This window comes from Cryptomeria japonica, chromosome 10 (assembly GCF_030272615.1).
Source record: "Cryptomeria japonica chromosome 10, Sugi_1.0, whole genome shotgun sequence".
NCBI classification, from domain to species: domain Eukaryota; kingdom Viridiplantae; phylum Streptophyta; class Pinopsida; order Cupressales; family Cupressaceae; genus Cryptomeria; species Cryptomeria japonica.
In genome coordinates this window covers 481,328,225-481,351,119 of record NC_081414.1, presented here as the reverse complement: position 1 = coordinate 481,351,119, position 22,895 = coordinate 481,328,225, and positions in this window count along the sequence as shown.

Sequence of the window (22,895 nt, the reverse complement as noted above, 5' to 3'; positions counted from 1 at the left end):
CAAAGTAGCTCCTCTTGCATCTTGTCCGCCTTTCCAAAATAATGTTTAGAAAGATTGGGAGGTGGATGATTTTCTTGATTAGCTTCATTTGTGTTGTGGATCCTCTTTTATGTGTTTGTTTGTTCATAATGTGTTTCCCTTGTGATGTGTTTTTGTGTTATGTTAGGATCTCTTTGGATGAACCTTGTCACTGCATTGGTGCAAGGTAATGAAGAGGTTGAATATATTGTGGCATTCTTATGTTTTTATATATCGATTCTTCTATTTGTATATCGATTCTTCCATATGTTGTCCCTTGTGTTGTCTACTTATGGACAATGCAAAACATTGAGGTCTATTTTGGTCTCTTCCATGTTGACTCAAAAGACACATGTTCTCTTCTTCCATTTTGTTTGCAATTCCACTACCTTTGGGGGATGAGATCAATTCAATATAAATATTTTTGATATACATTATTTATTATAAGAGCATAATGACCCCAAAGTTAGTGGATCCTGGAGATAAGGAAATGGGTTAGAACATTCAAATGCATAAAAAACTCATAAAATACTAAATAAATTAATAACCATGCAAAATGAAATGTTATACCTTCCTCCTCCCTTGGTTTGAACCTTTGGTGAAGAAAAGAATGTGCCCCTTCCTTTCTTGATTGGATTGGTTCTTTGATTTGGATGTGGAATGCTCTCCACTACAACAAGAGCAAAGTGATATTGGTTTATGGATGGAGTGATGGATGAAAATGGTTGTGTATGGAGTGATTTTGGGTATAATGTGGATGCTAAAGGGATATTTCTAAGTTCAAAATAACAATATAAGATTGCACAAAGATGAGATATGGAAATGAGGGGAGGAGACTCCAATTTATAGATTAGAAGAGGCCAAAATGGAGGGCCAAGATTGATTTGAAATAGAAGGTGGAGATTGAAGAAAAGTGATGGGAAGGATTGAGAGGACAAGGAGTGGAGATCGAGAGATTTTCCATAAGGTATTTCTTGTCTCCACACTCCTCAAGGTGCATGGGGAAGAGATCCCTAGGCACATTGGAGGAATAAAAAGGAATTAAATATTCCTTGAGAAGGGACAAGGGAATTAAAAATTCCCAAAGATTGCATAGGAATAATAAAAGAGAAAAGGAATTAAAAATTCATTGAAAAGAGAGGGTATGAGAATGTGCAAAGGATTTGAAATCATTTGATATGACCAAAATAGGAGCATTTAAGGTTTGGAAGATGGAGGGGACAAACCATTTATGCCAAATGGTTTACTTGCTCCTAATCTTGGGGATTATGATTGTGCAAGGGATTAGAAGAATGATTAGGTGGACTTAATGAGTGTTAGAGCGCAAGAGGGAAAGTTAGGAGGATGTGACATGGGGAGAGAGAACGAGTGGAGGAATATAAAATTGGAGGATAATGCTAAGCACGGTTCTGGAAGAATTAATTAGGCTAAGTGAAGATTAGAAAAAGTGATTTGTATGAATCACTAACTAAGTGGGATTTATAAGAATTAATAATTTGAAGGGACTTTAGAAGAATGGGGAAATAATTAATTTTATTGATAAATTAATTATTGGAATATAGTGATCAAATTAATTAAATTTAATTTAATTAATTTTGGGAGGAATAAGGATAAACATAATTAAATTAATTAATTATGTCAAAAGATTGAATTAATTAAATATTTAATTTAATTAATTTTAAATATCTACATTTTGCCCTTTTATGGAGCAGCAAAATTGGCGGTGGGTAAAAGACAAAAAAGATGCCCCAACGTGAAGACACGGGTGATGCATACCCCCTTGAGAATTTAACCGGCAAATTGAAAAAAATTGGGGAAAATTCTCGAAAAGAAGAAAATTATGGAAGAAAAGGAAGAATAAAAAAGAATGCAAAAAGAAAATTGGATGGAAAAGGAGGGAGGATGGAGAAAATACGAGAAAAGGGGCAAAGGCATGCCCTATATAAGCCACATGGGGCCCAAGTGTAAGGAAACTTGCAACCAACTTTATGACAATTTCCACATAACCCAATTTAGATTTCAACAAAATAATCACATAGAATCCACATGTAAAGAATAGACAACATACCCATGAAAATGTGACACAAAATATATCTTGGGAAAATCCTTATGAGGGAAAAACTCAGCCTTCAAAAGCATCATCCACCATGTATTATCAACAATGTGTCCATTGCAATACAACTATGGAAAGCCTTTGAAAACCCAATCATAACCAAGCACTCCACGTGACCAAGCATGGATCCACACATCCCATGCCATGCTTCCTTCTTCACAAATGCTAACCTGGCTTACTGACCAACCCAAATAGCTACCCTTGTGGTGCTTTTATAGAGACAAGCAACCACAAAACCACCAAGTGGTATTACATCAAAACCATGTGCCCAAAACCATGTGACAATAAAATATAACATTTTTCCTACTACCCACATTTAATATTGGGTACTTCATCACAATTACATTCTCCGATATTAAATAAATATAATATAATAATACTAATGTGTCAATACAACTCATCAAGTGGTTACAAGAATATTCCAAGGGAATCTCTACATGTTGCACGTCCATCTAGGTGCTCCTAGGTACAACAATACAATATGATATTACAATATAATTCCATGTCAACCTCACACAATAATAAAATAATAAAGTAATAAAACATTATTATGCAAGGTGTACAACACCGTTTTCCCAACACCAAGGATGGATCACTATGACATACATAGTTCAGAGAGCCCAGAGATAGCAAAGTAAAGGAGAACCATGGCCCGCATTCCACACCACAAACACCATGCAAAGAGAGTCTAGCGATACCAGCGACTGGCTGAGTACAACCCATCAGTAGGTACCTCAACCCTAGCTTTTGATTTTGGTAGATTAGCGTTTAATTTTGGCATTAAAGGAGGGAAAAGACTAGGTAGGGTGTAGACAACGATCATTGTTTCGATGTCTACAGGGGCGATCATCGTCTATGGAGACGATCGTCATCTACGGAGATGATCATCGTCTACGGAGATGATCGTCATCTGCGCAGACGGACAACATCCATGTAGACACTCGTCCTAGTATCAGTGTCTCCACTATGGGCAGGGAGGGAGGGAAGGGAAAACTGGCAAACGATATCTTTGCACTGTGGATCAGCGCCTAGGCAACAGTTTTGATGTCTCCGCCTGGGGAACATCATCTCCCTGGCGAGAGAGGGGGAATGACTGTAGAACATCGTCTCTGTTGGTGTAAATAATTATTCATCATGGATATTATTACACCTTACTTAAGTTTACTTAGGAAATTTATTTCATAGTAGTTTGGGTATGACACACTTGGGTGTTTGTGCCACATTGGGATAGTGCGTGTAGGAGAATTTCCACCTTTTATGGTGTTGATCTTGTTGTTACACTCCACATTCAGTGGGTGATCCACCTCATGTGGAATATTATATTGTTTCTCCTACCTACCCACACCTATTTCATACCTACCCTTGTTTCTTATTGAGCCACATGTCATGTTTGTGTGCTCACATATCCATATAGCCTTGCCTATATAAGCAGGCTCATATTCATTGTATGTAATGTTTAATGATCCAGTTGATCATATTTTTCATCTTGATAGAATGCAGTTTATTTCTATCATCTATTTTGTTCTCTCTTATTTGTGCTTTCCATTGCCTCTTGATCTTGGCAATATCTCACATGGTATCAGAGCCATTAGAGTGTCATTGGTTTGCTAATTGAGAGAAATTTGATGCTATTTGGGGTTTGCATTTTGGATCTTTCTATTGCAGGTTATTATTGAAGCTTGATGGATCAAATTTGAGGTTACCATTGGATTGAGGAGGTCCAAGAAAGTCATTTTTGCCTTTTGTTTCATCCAAATCGGAATTTGAAGGCCAAATCTAGAGGCATTTGAAGTTTGAAGCCACGACGGAAATTTTCCAGAAATTATAATTTTGCAGGCAATTTTCAAATAGCGATATCTCACTCATCTGGACTCATTGTTTCGAGCAATTTTTTTTGTTTTGGGGTAGAATTTTGTGATCTATACAATGGTGTAGGATTTTTCTATTTCTCGGATACAGGTTTTTTGGAAATCGTGAAATCCCAATTTTTACAACTTTGGAGGCTTCATTTGAGCTCATATGGACTCTTTTTCAGGTGTCATTTTTTTTGAAAGTACATATTTTTTCATCTACTTTCATGATCTGCCATATGTTTGCAGTGATTTTAAGTAGAAATTGTACTTTTAGTATTTGGCCTTTTTGGCATATTTGGTACTTGCATTTTGCTTGGATCTCAGTTTAGATCACTAGCAGTATTTGTTGAAGTCTCTTAGATCTCATTTTGAGAAGTTGTAAATTGAAATCAGAAGTCCGCTTAGCCTTGTTTTTCAAGTGGCCTATTGTACATGCACTACATATAAAGTGCCAAAATCATCATTTTTGGGGGGTACTTTGAATGAGTGAATTTGGGGGGGTGTCTCTTGTGCTTTTGTGCTCTTGTGTTCCTTCCTTTTTGCTGCTATGGGTTCTTATAAGTTTCCTCTGTTAACTCCTCATAATTATGCTACTTGGAAAATTGATGCATGGAGTAAACTTATGGAAAAATGACTAACTCATTATATTGATGGAACTATTGTTGCTCCCACTGATCCTAAGGTTGATCCAGTTGATCACTTGGATTGGCTCACTAAAAATATCATGGCAATTGGTACCTTAAGAAAGTATGTATCAAAGGATCTCATTTTTCATATTGAGAAGTGTACTCTAATCAAGGATGTTTGGCCAAAGTTTCAAGACTTGTATGGTCAAGTTGATGAGATTAGGGGATATCAGATTGATAGTGATCTCACCATGTTAGATCCCAAGAACTTTGATACTATACAAGATTATGTCACTAAGGCAAATGAGTTGAGGGCACAACTCAAAGATTGTGGCATTGATAAGAAAGATACTCAATTGATATTCAACTTGATAGGCAAGCTTCCACAAGAATATGCAACATTTGTTTCTAGTTTCCAAACCCATAGGATGACAATGGGTTCAAGCTACACAATGCCTACATTTGATGCTTTCAATGAAATGTTGATGATGGAACAAACTAAGTTGATAAGCATGGGCGTTCCTAAGGCTTCTAAGTCTCAAGCATTAGTGGCAAATCAAGGGAACAAAGGAAATCAAGGAAAGGACAACTTAAACAAGAAGAAATGGTAGTCAAAGCCTAAGGACAAAGCACCATCTTCTCCACAACAAGGAGATACATCCTCTTCCAAGAGGGATAATTCACCAAAGAGGGAGAAACCTACTTGTGCCTATTGTAAAAAGTTTGGTCATGAGGAGCGTCATTGCCATTTTAAGAAGATTGATGAGCTCACACATATCATCAAAAAGCATAACATTGATTTGCCTAATGTCTACAAGAAGGATGATTCATCAACTTCCACTTCCTCACATTCAAAAGGAAAAGGGCAAGCATTCATGGCTTCTACAGGTGGGAAGACTCGCTCTTTTGGGACAAGAAAAGGAAAAGCTCTATGTGCTACTATCAGTCATGATTCAGAGAGATGGCTTCTAGGTTCAGGGGCTTCTCATCATATGGCATCTTCACAGTCTATGTTCTCTACATTTGAGCCTTGCACCATGCCATAGATATTGATGGGCAATCATACATACATGGATGTGATTGGGAAAGGATATATTGACATTGGGGATAACTCCTTCAATGATGTGTTGTGTGTACCCCACTTGACAAACAATCTCCTTTCTATCTATCAAATCACACATGGCGCAACTAAGAGAGTTATGGAGTTCACACCTGAGCCAGTTTTCATTAGAGACTTGGAGACTAGAGCTATCATTGCGACTGGGGTGGTTGATCATGCATCTCGGTTATACTCCTTTTCAGATTTTGTTGATGATGATGATTTCACATTTGATGATTCTACACATGTTGATCACACTTCTTGTGATGGTTCAGTTTTTGAGGAGAACTTTGGACACTTGAACATGGGGATTCTCACATGTGAACCCGTTCTTAAGCCTTGTATTTCATCTCCTCATATTGATATCACATCACCTATTGCTCCTGATGATGCAGATAGTGTGACAGTTTTGCCTTCATGTGATTCAGTGCAGCAGGATATTCATTGTCTTCCAGCTTCAGATTCATGGGATGATTACTTGACAGACATTGTAGGTTTATTTGTGGAATCCTACATTGCAGATTTGGGAGACATCATTGATGACATTCATATTCTTTTTGATGAAGGTGATCCTTCTTTGATTGTTGCAAGGGAACACTCTAACCCTCTTGTTCATTCTCTACATGATCATTCTTTCGAGGTTGACATGATTGTGGATACTTATGTACAACAGTTGGAGGAGGTCTCTTTATGTTTTGTGGATACATGTAAGTCTTTGGGACATGTTCTACATCCATCTCTACTAGATCTTGGAGTGCCTTTTTCAACAGTGTGGCATAGTTTACCACCTTTGGAGGGGGTATCTTTCAGCATCGACATGGGGACACTTGAGCATTTTTCAGAGATTCCTTTCATCATGAGTTTTCTTCATACATCTTCCCTTCATGATTGGGGAGACTTCATGGATACACCTTTGGTTTTGTTTCTACCTAAGGGGAGGAATGTTGTTCGATGTTCATGGAGCAGTTTCTTCATACATTGAGCTTCTATCATTGGTGCAGATTCCACATTGAGGGGGGGGCTTCCTAGCTTCTCTTCTTCTCTCATATGGGGGGGACTTTTTCCTCACATGGGGTTTTGTCCTTCACATACTTCTATAAGAGTTCTTTGTATCTAGTTTTCATCTCTCTTTTGGGGGAGGATTTTTTCCCATTGGGTTTTTCTCTCTTTCCCCACTTTGTGAGAGATTTCATTGCATTGGTTTTCATGCATTTACATTTGTACATGGGTACCTAACATGGCCTAGTAGCCAGGACCCATCTTGCATTGCTTAGTTGCATTGTAGACTTTAAGTGCATTCCCCTAAGTTGCACTTAAGGGGGGGTGTTGGTGTAAATAATTATTCATCATGGATATTATTACACCTTACTTAAGTTTACTTAGGAAATGCATTTCATAGTAGTTTGGGTATGAGACACTTGGGTGTTTGTGCCACATTGGGATAGTGCGTGTAGGAGAATTTCCACCTTTTATGGTGTTGATCTTGTTGTTACACTCCACATTCAGTGGGTGATCCACTTCATGTGGAATATTATATTGTTTCTCCTACCTACCCACACCTATTTCCTACCTACCCTTGTTTCTTATTGAGCCACATGTCATGTTTGTGTGCTCACATATCCATATAGCCTTGCCTATATAAGCAGGCTCATATTCATTGTATATAATGTTTAATGATCCAGTTGATCATATTTTTCATCTTGATAGAATACAGTTTATTTCTATCATCTATTTTGTTCTCTCTTATTTGTGCTTTCCATTGCCTCTTGATCTTGGCAATATCTCACAGTCTCTACACTGAGTAATGACGCAAGGGATGTGGTTCTAGCATCTCCACCTGCGACATGCCATCTTTGTGTAGAAAGGGCTAAAATGGAAGAAGCAAGGGTTAGGCAAGGTTACGGGGTGTTAACAAGATGCCCTGAGGGTAGAGTAGGTCAAATAGTCTAGAATAGAAGGTTGATGAGATGGTTTGATTGGATGTAGGAGGATCCAGATGTTCTAGAGTCACGAGAGCATTGGCCTCTCACTATGGCACTATTCAGATAGTTGGGTGGGACAGAGCAGACACTTCTATCCTGGTGCAGGTTAGGGATTGTAGCGCAATGGCCTCAGATTCGATGCCACACAACCATGATGATTGCCTTGGTTGAGCATTGGAATAGTGAGACATGCACATTCCATCTACTGATAGGCGAGGCCACCATCACTCTCCTTGATGTGTTGAGAATCTTGAAGGTACCCATCAGAGGCGTTATTCCTGAGTATAGATTAGAGCACGAGGAGGACTACCTTAAGAGGGTGTGTTGCATAGAGGATCTCCCTATGGACTGCACGCATATTGTTTCTAGGAGGGTGGTGGAGTGGAACTGAGGGATTCCTCACCTAGTTTTGTTTGTTTGTGGGCTTATCAGTGGGCAAATGATGCCTAATCTCAACGAGCATGGGTTTTTAATCGAACGGAGCAGATGTTTGTACTACATGCTCGAGGATAGAGTGCAGTATGCTTGGGGTGCAACTATGTTAAGGCAGTTGTATCATGACACGCACATGTGCATTTACCGAGGTTATAAGAACCTCGGGACCAACGTCACACTCCTCCACATTTGGGCCTGGGAGCATATTGCAGTGGCGTGACCAGTAGGAGTATAGCCATGGAGGGCCCAATATTCATATGTTGATTGATATCGGGGGTTCCTACATTACACACAGGTTGGCACCATATGGTTATGGAGGTGCATTTTTATGAGATGGTAGAGTTCACATGGTGCCCCTATAGGGATTGTGAGCATTGGTGGTGAGATCATATGCTTGCATGGGTACATAGGCAGTGTTGGTTGTTTGATAGGGCAATGCACACGATTGATTAGTACCTTCTGCATCAAGTTATGCGACAATTTGGCCACACACAAGATTTAGTGGGGCTTGAGCGCAAGCACCCACACATCACCAGAGAGACAACCACCTAGGTGGACACCATCAAACCATTCACAGTGCGCCTCAGCTAGACAGGGGCAGTGATAGTGGTGTGGCATGAGAGGTCGGAGACTGACGATGCAGGATGCATGGGGACCTATACTGAATGGTGAGAGGCCCATAGGCCTATTTGGCTTATTCTACTAGAGGCCCTTGAGGTGAATGAGATAGTTTCAGTAGTAGACGAGATAATTAGAGGGAAGGGGGATATGTCTGGGGAGGGAGGGGCAATAGGAGGAGGAGCGAGGGGTCAGCTACAAGTGCCTAGGAGAGGAAGGAAGAGATAGGTACTAGCAGCGGTGGTGCCAGCACTGGCAGAGGTTCCATTAGAGGTACAAGCTCCCATAGGGTGGATTGAGGCACCTCGATAGGTGGAGGAGCTAGCAGGAGGGGAGCAAAGCCAAAGGATATACCCATGGGTGAGGCAGGATAGGAGAGAGGTGAAGAGGGAACAAGATATGTCTCTCATGCTATTTTTGATAAGGCCATTTTGGAGAGGGACACTGAGAGGGATCGTGCACAAAGCTTGGAGGACGAGCTAGCAGACGAGAGGAGGAGGGCTGAGCAAGAGAGGGCCAGGGCTAACAGCCTACAGGTAGAGCTTGACCAGGTGAGAATGGAGGGGGATGCCTTATAGTTAGATCTAGAGGTTGCGATATCAAAGAGGGATAGCTACAGGAGAGAGGCAAACTCTACTTTTGAGCTACTAGAGGCTGCGAGGTTTGGGGGAGCCATTGGGAAGATGGGGGACTAGATGCAAAGGATGGATGTTGAGTTAGAGGCACTAAGGGCCAGGTTGAGCAAGGCAAAGGCAGATGATATAAGGCTTCGAAGAGAGAGGGATATTGCTCGACAGCTACTGGTTCCCAGAGGATTCTCTATAGTTTTCACAAAGATCATAGGTGTGTGCTAGCAGATTGAGAGGATGACATGAGAGATCCAATATTACAGGGGCCTATACCATTAGGCAACGCTAGTTGAGCAGAGGGCAACATTATATACAAAGAATGTTTGATCCCACAAGACACAAAGCCAATAGTTAGGTGCCTTTATTGGGATGAGAGCACCACAACTACCTCCAATAGGACCATCTGGTGCAGGTGATAGGGAGAGCATGAGCTAGTACTCCTATATGTGTGATATTTGGACCCTTCGAGGATATCATTATATTATTATTGGACACATTGTGATTTTTTGATACAGATGAGTCATGATTTTGGTGACAACATATATGTACTTTATTTATGGACTTGTTTATGGACTTTATTATGGATGATTGATGGATGATTGATGATCTTTCATTTATGATGATCCATGGTTATTTTGATATGCTTGTGATGCAGGGTGTATGTCTATATGAATGTGTATTTTTCTATATGATGTTTCTAATGCCTTGTGAATGTAGGATGGGATTTATGTGATGTGTGTGATTATGTGATGTGCCATGATTATGTCTAACCCTATGATGTATGCAGGATGAGATTATAAATTATTATGCTATGATGAATTAATGCCTAATGCTATATGCAATGATGAAATGTAACAATGAGATGTTTATTTGTATTATAATGTGTAATGAGAATATATGCAATACTTACAATGATGCGTGAAAATGATGTAAGATGCAATCAACCTGATGTTATGTGTCCTCAATGGTCTCAAAATAAATTGGGTGCATCATTGTAATAAAACTCTTTTTATTTCAAATCATGCCTTTATTACATTGGAGTTGAAATATAGCTCATAAGATACTTGTTATTGAACCTGATGTGCATATGATTTCTAATGAGAATGTATTATGATTATAATGGATGTAACTAGAATGAATGTGATGGCTTCTAAAGGACAATATGTAATTAAATAATAGTTCTTATGTAACGAATGCATTTATAATAAACTAAATGAAAAGGCAACTAAAATGTACCTAAATGATAATGCAAGTGAATGATAATAAAGACGCAACTAACATGATAAATGCAAGGACCTAATGTAATTGTAATGCAAAAGATGCATGTAATGATGACATATACGCATATGTAGATGAAATGGAGTGGAAATGAATAATTTTTTGTAATGATCCAACCATAATACAATGATATAGTACTTAGAAGAAAGAGGGAAGAGAAAATGAATAAATTGGAGTCTCCAAGATAGGGGAATGGAATGAATGGGTGACAAGTGAATTGTTGTTGTGTAGATGTGGAGAGAAAACCTAGTTTAATATTTCCAAGGATGATCTACATTATTGATTATAGGAATCAAGATATTGTAAATATCTGAGCTGTGGACTAGACTCTCAAACAATAGGTATCTCTATGCGCAAAGGTTCGCAAACATCATGATGATGTAAATGCGAGACTGCAGGATCGTACAAGAGAAAACCCTCAAACATGCCATACCACAAAACATGCCCCAATATACACCAACCCAAGACATACCAAGATATAGAATGATCATAACAACCCTAGATAGGATAGTCATAGGACATAAAGATGAAAATCAAAGCAAAAGATCAAAATATGCAGAAGACATACACATGGCCAACTAACATCTCTTTCCAAGAGTAGGATTAGGATTATGATGGTGTGCCAAACATGGGAAGGATGCATCCCAATGGGCATAGGTAACTGATAGGACTGATTTAGGCAACATAGTAAATGGTGTGCACAAGTGAATGTAGAGATGAAGTTGATTACTAAGATTTGATTAGGATCATGTGGATGGATGTTTGGGTGCTGCGCAAGTCAAGAAGAAGCTCAAATTGATGGGATAAGCTCAAAAAGTGGGGGAAAGCTTAGCATGATGGGACAAAAGCTCATCTTACTGGGATGATCCTTATTCATAGCTTGGACGAAGAGTCATCATCTCATGAGGGAGCGAAATGAGTGCAAGAGGTTTGGGCGAGTGATAAAGATGAAATTTACCTACACAAATGAGGGGAGAAGATTGATGGGATATATGCCAAATTAATGGCTTACATGACTAAAGAAATATGGATACTAGGCACAAGGGAGGGGGGAAATGCAAGCAGAGGCAATGAGTGTCCAAAGAGAGTGGATCTAACTTATTTATATTGACACCTGAAACCAGGTTTTCACCAAGGTACTTTCCCATACCGCCACAAAGTGGTTTTCACTGATGGACGAATTGATTTTTCTTTACTTTTTTTGTTTTTTTCATTTTTTTTGTATTTTTTATGATTTTTATGATTTCTTTGTTGTTTTCTCTGATTTTGAAAACTAGTAACTTTTGAAGACCAGACATAAAATATTTTTAGATGCATGATGTTCATGGGATCATCCAAAGGATCTCTTTCAGGTGTAGCCAACTGATAGGCTCTTGCTTCGTATTTCCCAGTGATGACATAAGGTCTAGGGAAATTAGGCTCAAACTTGCCTTTCTTCTCACGATCTTGGAGATTCTTTTGATTATCCATAAGAACTGGGTCACCAATGTAAAATTATCAGGTCCTAAATTTCTTTTTGTAGCTCAATCATAGGTGGTTCTGATAGACCTGAAGATGGTTCAAGGCTTTGAGATGCCTTTCATCCAGAAATTCTAGCTCTTGCAATCTGGCCACTATGCATTCCTCATTAGGGAGGATGTTCTGCACCAATACCCAAAGTGAAGGGATCTCGATCTCAAGGGAGAAGACGACTTTGAAACCAAAGACTAGGGAGTATGGAGTGGATCTTGTGGGGGTGTGAATTCTTGTGCAATAGGCCTAGAGGGCGGGATGGAGTTGCAAGTGCCAACCACGACCAACTTCATTAACTATTTTCTTAAGGACCTTAATAAGGGTTTTATTTGAAGCCTCATCTTGACCGTTACCTTATAGGTAGTAGGGGGTGGAAAAGCGGTGTTGGATAGTGAACTTATAGAATAATTCTTTGACATCCCAATTTTTTAAGGGTCTATCATTATCTGTGATGATAACTTTGAGGATTCCATAGTGACAAATGAAGTAATTCAAGATGAACTCTGAGATCTATTTGACAGTAGTGAAAGTGAGTGGTATGGCTTCCACCCACTTAGTGAAGTATTATGTGGCAGTTATTATAAATTTGTGGCCATTAGATGAGGCTAGATGGATTTTACCCATGAGATCCATCCCCCACTAAGAGAAGGGCCAAGGTGTGATAACCGACTGCATATCCTGAGAAGGTGCATGAATCTTGTCACTGTGTTTCTAATAAGGGATAGATTTCTTCACATAGTGATAGGCATCTTCTTCCATTGTGGGCCAATAGTATTTGGTGCGCACGAGCTTTGTTTGTGACCATCTTCTATGCTTTCATCGCGCGCTTTAGGACATACACATTATCCAAATTATTCAAGACAATTGGACTCATGACTCAAATGAGGTCTGAGTTTTTTATTCCCATATGGGAAGAGTATACTTCTCTACTCTCGAGCCATAGACTAAGACTTCCTAAGACCTCTAGACATTGGATTTTTTACTTTCCACTTACATTATGCTTGTTATGGATGAGCGGACACCTTTTATAGACCAATCCCATTGCCTTTTCATGAACAAGGATATAATGCAGTTTGAAACCCACCCATACAAAACAAGCACATGGAAAACACTAAAGAAACTTTCTCGATGAGATGACCACTAAGGGTGGACCCCAATATCTTGAAAACAAAGAAAGTGTGAGCAAACAAACATGTGGGAATGCTACATGTGGAGCGTTGCTTTATAGTCGAAAGCATATTTGGTGAGAATCTTTTTGATCACGGGAAGTATAACTCGTGGTTACATTAAGGTGGTAACCTTACCCCTTTTACCATGGTGTGGTCCATGTCAGTCTTTTCATCCAAAGAGACTGATAACTTTGATGAGTGACAGACCCACTCATTAGTCACTATCGTCCATACCGTGGATAGACCGAGGAAAATTCATGTCATCATGAGAATCATTAAGCGAACATGGGTGAACAAGTGGATCTGACTCCTTCCACATGATTTGTAATGTTTTTGTTTTACATGGTTTGTGAATTCCTCTAGTTACAACTCCTAGGTTGAGGCGTGTAACCAAATTGGCTCCTGATTATTGAACAAACGTCTAATATGAGCTCCATAAGTCCAATGCTTAAAAATGAAACCTTCACCATATGGCCCATAATGCTGGCAAACATACCTGTTAATAAAATTATCCTGAAAAGATCCATATATTAGTTTCCATAATACACCTGGATAGCCAATGTAAGAAAAGTGAAGATTCTCATAGGGGTATGGCCCTTGAAACATATCTCGAATTAATTCCATTCCCTTTTCTTGTTGAAGCCATCTTTCTGGTCTTTAAATGTGAGGATTCAAAAATTGAATGGGTATTTGGAATTGAATTTCAGGAATAAGTAGGGAATGTTTAATTTGTTCATCTACTGGTTCCATGGCAGCTGATACTTGGAAGTAACTTTCTTGATTCCAAATTTATGGTGTTGTCAATAATTGTTTGGCCTGGATCATTTTATACCTATCAAAAAGATAATCATTTTCTAAATCAAAGCTTCTTTTATCCCTTCGATGGAAAGGATTGCTACTGAACTTGGGGCAACTTTCTTCATACCATCTCTCTTCTCTGATTCTTATAACTTGGACATTGCCACTTTGTTGATGCCCTTCTCTGGAGAGAAAATATACAAATATATTCTTATTTCCAGATAAATGCTCAATTGCAAAATCAAAAGTATTAAGGAATTGAGCCCATCTCAAAAGATGGCCACAGATAACCTTATCCTTTGATTCTTTCTTGAAAAACCCCTTTAGATTTTGCAGATCACTTCTGATTAGGAATTTTTTGTTAGAAACAAACATACAAAATATTTCAAAGAGTTTATCACATCAATAATTTCTTTATGAGTACTATGATAGTTTAATTCACTGCCTTTAAAGCTGCCAGAAACATACCTGATGATTTCTTCTTTATCTTGTGTAGTTTTCTCTTTTAGAATTCCTGCCCAAACACTCTCACTTGAATATGTTTCTATAAGTTTTTCACCATTTCTTGGTAGACACAGAGGCGGCAATGAAGCATATTTGGTTTTGATCATTTCAATGACTTCATCATGTTTAGCTGACCACACTGGAGGATTCTTTCTAAGCAATTTATTAAGATTTGTTTTGTCCTGAGCAATATTTGAATAGAACCCTTCAATATAATTAACCAAACCAAGAAATCATTGAAGCTCTTTAAAATTGGTTACCTGTATATTGGCATTTTGGGTGAGTATATACTATTGATCCTCCATTCTCCCCCTCAGAAGAAGATGAATGCCAATAAAAATGATAAAGTCCTGAGCAAAATGACTTTTAGTAGGATTAACAACAAGACCATATTGTTGGCAAAGTTGCAGGATGTGCATTGGGACTCTGGCTGAAAATCAAAATGTCATCAATATATGGTAGAATAAATTTGGAATATTTTTGGAAAATAACATCCATATGTTGCTGAAAATTTGAAGGAGTAGCCTTGATCCCAAATGGGAGTACATTCCATTCATATAGCCCTTAAGGGATTGAAAAGGTTGTTTTGTATCTGTCATCAGGATGGATGGAAATTTTCTAGAAGCCTTTGGTTAAGTCAAACTTGAAATATATATTACTCCCTTGAATAGTTTGCCATATATGATCCTTTCTTGGAAGAGGATGTTGGTTGTTCTGAAGACAAGTGTTGAGGGACTTATAGTTTACAAGCAATCATTTTTCCTCAATCTCATTCCCATGTTCATCATACTTGGGGACATACATAGCATGACATGAAAATGGTGAAGAAGAAGGTGAAATCAATCCTTGAGCTAAAAGATCCTCAATTTCCTTTTTGCAAACCTCTGTCTCAACATGACTCATTAGGAAGTAATTAGCTTTTGCCTTGGGTAACGTTTCCTTTCCATCAGCATCTTTCTTAAGTGGCAACCTACATTCTAGTTTTCTTGAGTATTTTTGGAGATCCTTATTCATGACTGTATTCTTAAATTCTTGCTTGATTTGATCCAACTATGGTTGGATATTGGCCACCTGCTTTGTAGTCTAGACTGTATTTTTTGTTTTTTCCTTTGATACATTGGTTTTGCTAGTATAAGCATATTCATTTTGTAGTCTTGGAACCTGATGTTTTTTTAAAGTAATATGATGTTTTGTAATTAAAATTGGTTCCCAATTTCTCATTGCCTCACTACCAATGACCCCATCATAATCATCTATCTCATAATGAACAAAAACAATTTCATCAGTATGTCCATCGGAAAATTTCAATTGGAGCTTTACATATCAAGTGGCAGTCATGTTTTCCATTTCCAAAGGTGATTTCAATGGTGGCTTCTATCCACTAATTTGTAGGAAAACAATTATATCTAGCAATGTTCAGGTCAGCACCAATATCCCATAAAAGGCTAGTGGGTAAGATTTGATTCCTTGAAAATGAATTTGCAGTTCAAGACCAGGGCATGAATTTGTTACAAGCTACTTAAAGGTTCTGAGTTGTTTAGGGATTTCTTCACCCGTGTAAGGATCAAATCCTTCAGCCTGTATTGTTTCTTCCATAAGAGGGCTATAGATTTTTTATTGGTTGTAAAGTTCTTCTTCATCTTTCGTTGAAGCAGTCAGAGTTATAGGAACTAGAGAAAATTCATTGAAGCGGGAAATGAAAGCTTCCATTTATTTCCCCTTCATCAATTCTTCTATAAGATTCTCATTTTCTTCATCTTCTAATTCTTGAATTTCATTTTCTGTCAACCCTAAGCATATACCTTAAATGGGTCAACAAAGCATATGCACTAAAGTCCTCATTGTAGTCATTCTACTAAGAAGGAAATGTTTCTTAAAGTAAAGTGCATGGAAAAAAGAATAACTAAAATGCTTTAATAGAAACTACCTTGAATTCAGAAAAAACAACAACTTAGTCCATAGCAAGCAAGCAAGAAACTACTCTGTCTGCCTTGGCTGCAAGAACAGTCAACTGCCAGGACAACAAACTAAATATTGAAGGAAAATAACTGCTAAATACAAAGGGTGGAATTCTCACTAAGTGGCCCCCCTTAGCAAGTCTTCACAAAACTCAACTACGTGCTACAAACTAGAATATTATCTTATTTATCTGAAAACATTTGTTACATCATAGTATTTGCTAAAAATTGTTCTGCAATAAAACTAAAGACTGAAAATTACAATAGTTGATATTTGTCGTCCCTGAGAAGGGATATATGAACTTATTTATAGCAAAGAAAATCTTAACTAACTCTAATCATTAATAGGTCCACTCCCAAAACATTAGGAGGACGCCATTTATTACAACATAAGAAAGAGGACATGGAGTTATATTCTGAATAGGAAACAATCAAGTTGTTCAACTACAGAGGAAATCTAGCATAACTATTCCTCCTAGATTTATTCTCCTACAAACATGAATACCGAAGTTTCATTATTACACTCTCTGAGCTGTGGATAACCAGCTATTGAATCCTTCAATACTCATCGTGCTAAGACTTTTTCTTCAACCATCTCACTAGCATGAACTTCCACGCTGTGAATCTTTGGCCATTTCCTGTTCTTCATTAACTCCTGCATCATGTTGTTAGTGCATGTACAAAACAAAGGTATATCTATTCCATGTTAGAATAACATTTATCTAACTACATACAAGATTAATATGGATAAATCACATAGAATGGTCACTTCATAATATATATATATATATATATATATATATATCTCATGCCATTTTGTCAAGTTCATGGAAACATAATAGGACCATTATTTAACAGAGTTTTAGGACTTAGACAGTATCTAGACCCTTGTCAAAAATAGTAAAAGTATAGAAAACATAGACAAAATTAAGCCATTATTTGAGCTCATCAAGCTTCTTAGCCAAAACGAGGCCACTTGAGTGTGCTCCACAAATACATTCATGCACTTCACATAGTCCTCATTTAGCCTCCTCTTTGACTAAACGCCTTGGGAGGGTTCTGTCGAAGTGCCTTCAAAATAGGGTATCACCGAGAATAGTGTAGCAGGCAGATCAACAGATGAATGTTTGTTGTTGGGTTTTAGTGAGGTGAGGGGGGATGATGTTATCTTGAAGGTAGGTGAAGGTTTCCTGGTACCATGGGGAGTCAGGAACAACAAGGACGCACACCATTTCTAACTTTGGTAGTGTTGAACACTATATTTGAAAATAAAAAATATAAAAAAAATGTATATTCCCATAGGCGTGAAGACTAAAAGATGTTTCGGCCAGCAAACTGTATCGAGCACTTCAAAAGATGTTTCATCGAAAGAATGTTTTCATCGAAAAGAGATACGTAAAGCGCCATACAAAAGTATTTCGACAAAAAGTTACCTTCGATGAATACAAAGAACCGCTCATCGATACCCCAAGTTTCATCGAAAAGGTAAAAGCAAAAAGCAAAAAGGGGCAAAAAGTGATTTCGAAGGGATATCATTACCAAAGAAACTCATAAAGCATTCATCAAAATGCAAGTTTTCATCGATGAACATGATGTCGAACAAAGGCAAAGTTGTTTCATCGATAAAGAGGGATATCGATGAAAAAAGGATATCGATGAACATACATAGGCCTTCACCGAAGAAAGAAACTCATCGAAGGAATGATTTCGATGGAAATTGCAAGTGACTTATCGAAAAAGGGGTCTATCGATGAAAGAATGATTTCGATGAGTCTTAAAAGCGGCTTCTCGACATGAGCTATTCATCGAAACAATAGTATCGAAGAAAATGAGCTTTCGATGGAAGATTTAAACACTCGGCCGAAGACAAGGGTTTCATCGATAACTTGAAATATGAGCACTTTGAGCGAACTGTACTTCCCGCGAAAGAGTTAAAGGCCCAATTGAAGAGTGTCACATCTGCAATTAAGTTTAAACACTTGAGTAGCCGTTGTAGATGCAGAACATTAACTGTGCACAAGTTGCCCATACGATTACAGTTGAACTGAGTGAATTTTCGTAAGAACCAGATCGATGCTAAAAGACTGAGAATTGCGTAGAGCTTGCAGAGACTTGCGAACGATAACCAGAAGAGCTGAGCATTCCTCCAAGTAAGTGTTGTCTCTCGTATTTGCTGTAATTATGGAACCTTCGTCTTCTTCTTCTAAAAAGAGTAGGAAAGGAAAAGACCTGAACCCTGAAGAGAAGCCCAAGAGACAAAAGAAAGAAGGGAGAGCTCTGACTCAGGATTTGTTAGACCAGTGTCCCTCATCTAGTGTAAGGTCCAAAAAGATCAAAAGTGAGGAAGAAGGATTAGAGGATAGATTCGAAAATCTAGGAGACATTTGGACTGAAATTAGAGGACATGAGTTGTTTTTGTTTAGCTACAAAAGAAGGGATGCTCCTGAACCCATAAGTAATCTATGGAAGAAGAACTTAGGCAAATTGGTAGTCCCAAATGTGTTTGTAGATGTAGAATTGATGAAAGCTCTGGTAGATTGCTACAATCCAAGAACCAAAACCATATGTGATTACAGAGGGAATACATTAGTAGTAATTAACAAACAGACTATTGATATGGTGTTTGATTTGGACTGGGAGGTGGAGGAGAGTATCGATATGAAGAAACTTTCACAAGAATTCTTTAGTTTGGAAAATATCTACAGAACTTGGAGACTACCTATTCACAGGCCAAAAGTGGGTGGGTCATTTGTTCCGTTCAGCAAAGATGACAAGGTGCCGTTTGATGTCAACCATTTTCATCCTTATTTTAAATATACCTACTATGCTGCAGCTCAAGTATTAGGCCTAGAGGCTCATCCGCTCATGGATATTGGGGTTATGGTTCTGTGTGCTGATTTACAGTCAAAAGACCCTAGGTCATTTGATTTTGCCACTTATATTGCAGATTCTTTAAATCATGGATTGGAAAAGTTGAAAGGGGACCTTGTGAATGTTCATTTTTCATTGTATTCCTTGTTAATGCATATCATTCTTTATTATGGACAAGAGATTAATTTCTGGTCAGATGATTTCTGCATTCGATCCTATGATAAAAATGGTTTGAAGAAGCCAGTTCAGTTATGGGTATCTGCATGGGACCAGAGGTTCATGAACAACCAGTACTGGCACTTTCAAGAATACTTTGTGAAACCTCTTAGTGCAGCTTTTGGGCAACACAGGGATTACACTTTGTCTCCCGAAATCAAAAGATTCCTCAGACCAAAGGACTTCTCTCCAGAATCACAGATCGATCATAATTGGGGTGATTGGTATTGCCATAACAACCACACAGAAATCAGGGTATTTGGATATGAAGGAAAACCCCACATGCTCCCAATTACGGTGCCAAACAGGGTGGCTAGCTTGGAGATTATAAGACAATTGTCTATTGCCAGTGCTAAACACTTAGCTGATTTCGGTAAACAATCTATTGTTCCAGGTTTATTGGTTTTCTCTGATTTTATTGTCAAAAGTTCAAAAAGTTATCATTTACTTCAGAATAAATTAGACTATTATGGTATGACTCTGGGTGAGCCTAGGGAAAACTTCGATCCTGAAGGATATATAAGAGCTGCCAGAGCATCACAAAAACTCAAAGCTGGAATACATGTGGCCAAAATGCCAGATGACCTGATTAAGAACCTTGAAAGAGAGGAGGCCAAAGCCTTGAGAGAAAAGAGTGAGTTAGTTTGGGAGGCCTACAAATGGAAAGGGGCAAGGGGAATGATAGATGGAGACCTAATTGGAAATCTCCAAGATCCTCTGGAAGTGGCTAAAAGGCTGCTTCAACATGAAGCAGAAATCATGCATAGAGTGCCTTCGCAATTCCTTCATTTCATTAATACTGAGAAGGATAGTTAGCCCCTAGCCCACATGTCACCAAAATCGACTGCAAGTAGTATCCCTGCTGATTCTCCTAGAGAAGATTATCCTCCTGGTTTCGAAGCAGAAATGAACATGGACACTGGTGAAATTAACATCAAGGATGTTGTTGATATAAGAATGACTGAGCATGAAGATTTTGTTGTTGATGATGGATTCGCTTCTTCTAGGGAGTTCCTCTCATTCTTGTACCAATACAAAGGAGCTCATGTAAAACAGAGCATGGCTGGAAGACCAGAGGAGGAACAGATGAAGAGATTGCAGGATGAGATTGATGTCCTCATGAAAGACATGACTCCTGAGAAAGGGATAAATTATTAAAAGAGGCCGGTGTAATCATTTTCTCCAGTTGGGATATAAATTCAGCACTTTTATCTGATGGCTTCCTGAAGAAGCAAGATTTGAATCAACAGGTGATGCCTCAGGAGATAGACAAATTGTTCTTAGGCTCTGGATATGATCCAGATAAGAAAGCTCTCCTACAATGGGCATTATATCCAAAGGGGAAGAGGCCTATCATTGTGGACATTGAAGAAACCTTTGGGCACCTCATGGTTCATCAGGTTGGAAAAACTGACCCTAGGGTCACTGCAAAACTCAACTTGGATGTTGCCAAATTGAACCTGGACCAGACAGAGTTTTTGGTCAGAGAGAACGTCACATATAAGGGGTTATATGAAAAATCTAAAGAGGAGAATCAAAATTTGCAAGCAAAAGTATTGCAACTAGAGACAGGGACTCCTATCAGCGAATACACCTCATACCCCGCGGGACGTAGCTTGGATGATGTCTCTGATGCTCTGTACTGGAAGTATCAAGCAGAGAAAGCCAATAAACGCGCAGAAGGTATCCAACAAAGGATGGACAAACTGGTCAATGACATCATAGGACATCGGTTTAACACCATGCTCTTACAGGTTGAACCATATTGGAAAGTATACGATGGAACGATAAAAACGTTAACAGAGCATGAGAGGTTAAAAGCACGACTACATGAAGTACTAAACAATGTCGATGCCATGACACCAGAGGAAAAGGCCGAGGGGACTGCGTATATGGAAAATCATGTCAAACTTGAAGATACGCTGAGAAGAGACCTAAAGGAATTGGATGATGAGAAACCCGTTGGAATGCCTTCCATTTACAAAGAAGGAGAAGTGATATCCCTGGAGGATTTGCGAAAAGAGCTTGCCAGCGTCAAGGATTGGGCCTTGTCAGAGATAGATCGAAGTAAGGATATGGCCCCTACTGTCAACCAGATAATATTCAAGTATCTGTCGCTGGGAGATGAATTGAAGAAACAAACTCCTCGAATCAAAACCTTCAAAGACGATGATTACATTCATCATTTGGGACTCCTAAATCTCTTTTTGCTTAAGTTTAGAAATACTCAAATTAACGATTAATATTTTGAAAGGTCGTGTCTCTTCATGAAAGGCCTTCATCCTCATATATATATGAGAATGATTTTTGTAATGTAAGGTGATAGTGATTAGATAAGATGAAGATAGCGATAGATGACAGCCTGTAAGTCTTCTGTATACAAACTATAATGGAATACAAATTTTGATCGACTATTTCTCTGCATATGTGTTGTGGATCATTTCATTTTCTTTTGGCAATCGTCTATGATATTGTCTGATAAGATAAGGTTATTCATGTTCTTAAGATCCGATCTATGTTTTATATTATAATGTTGCAACAAAAGTTTTGCTTGCGGATTGTGATCGTTCCTTGCAAAGCTTAATTGACTGGTCCCTTAAGGGTAGGGTTAAATTCACTCAATCAGCATATGATATAAGCATTCATTTGGTTCCAAAAGAAATAATAACTGACAGGTTCATAAAGGGATGAATTAAAAAACTGTCTCACAGGTTCGCACCATAAGTCCTAAAGAAAAGTGTAATGACTCTGTAACCCAAACAGCGAAGAAGGCACTGGCTAAATTACAAGTTGCACCCATCATTTCATTCATAATTGATTATTTTAATAAGCAATAGGAGTAATTAAGAAACAAAAAGCAAACAAACAACAATCTTGAACTCATCTGCTATATCTCCATTCAAGGAACTCATGCCATTTCAAGATCAGGATATATTAGTGTAGACACCCAAAATTGTCATGTCTAATTAAATAAATATTTTATTTATTTAATTATCTAAGCCTAATTCTTCTATTAATTAAATAAATTTTTATTTATTTAATTAATTCGTTTATCCTCTTCTAGCCTTATTTCTCATTTAAATAAATACATTTATTTATTTAAATTATCCTTTTCCTAAATTAAATAAATATTTTATTTATTTAATTGTCCTACTTCTTCTATTAATTAAATAAATCTTTATTTATTTAATTAATTCATTAGCTTTTTCTACCCAT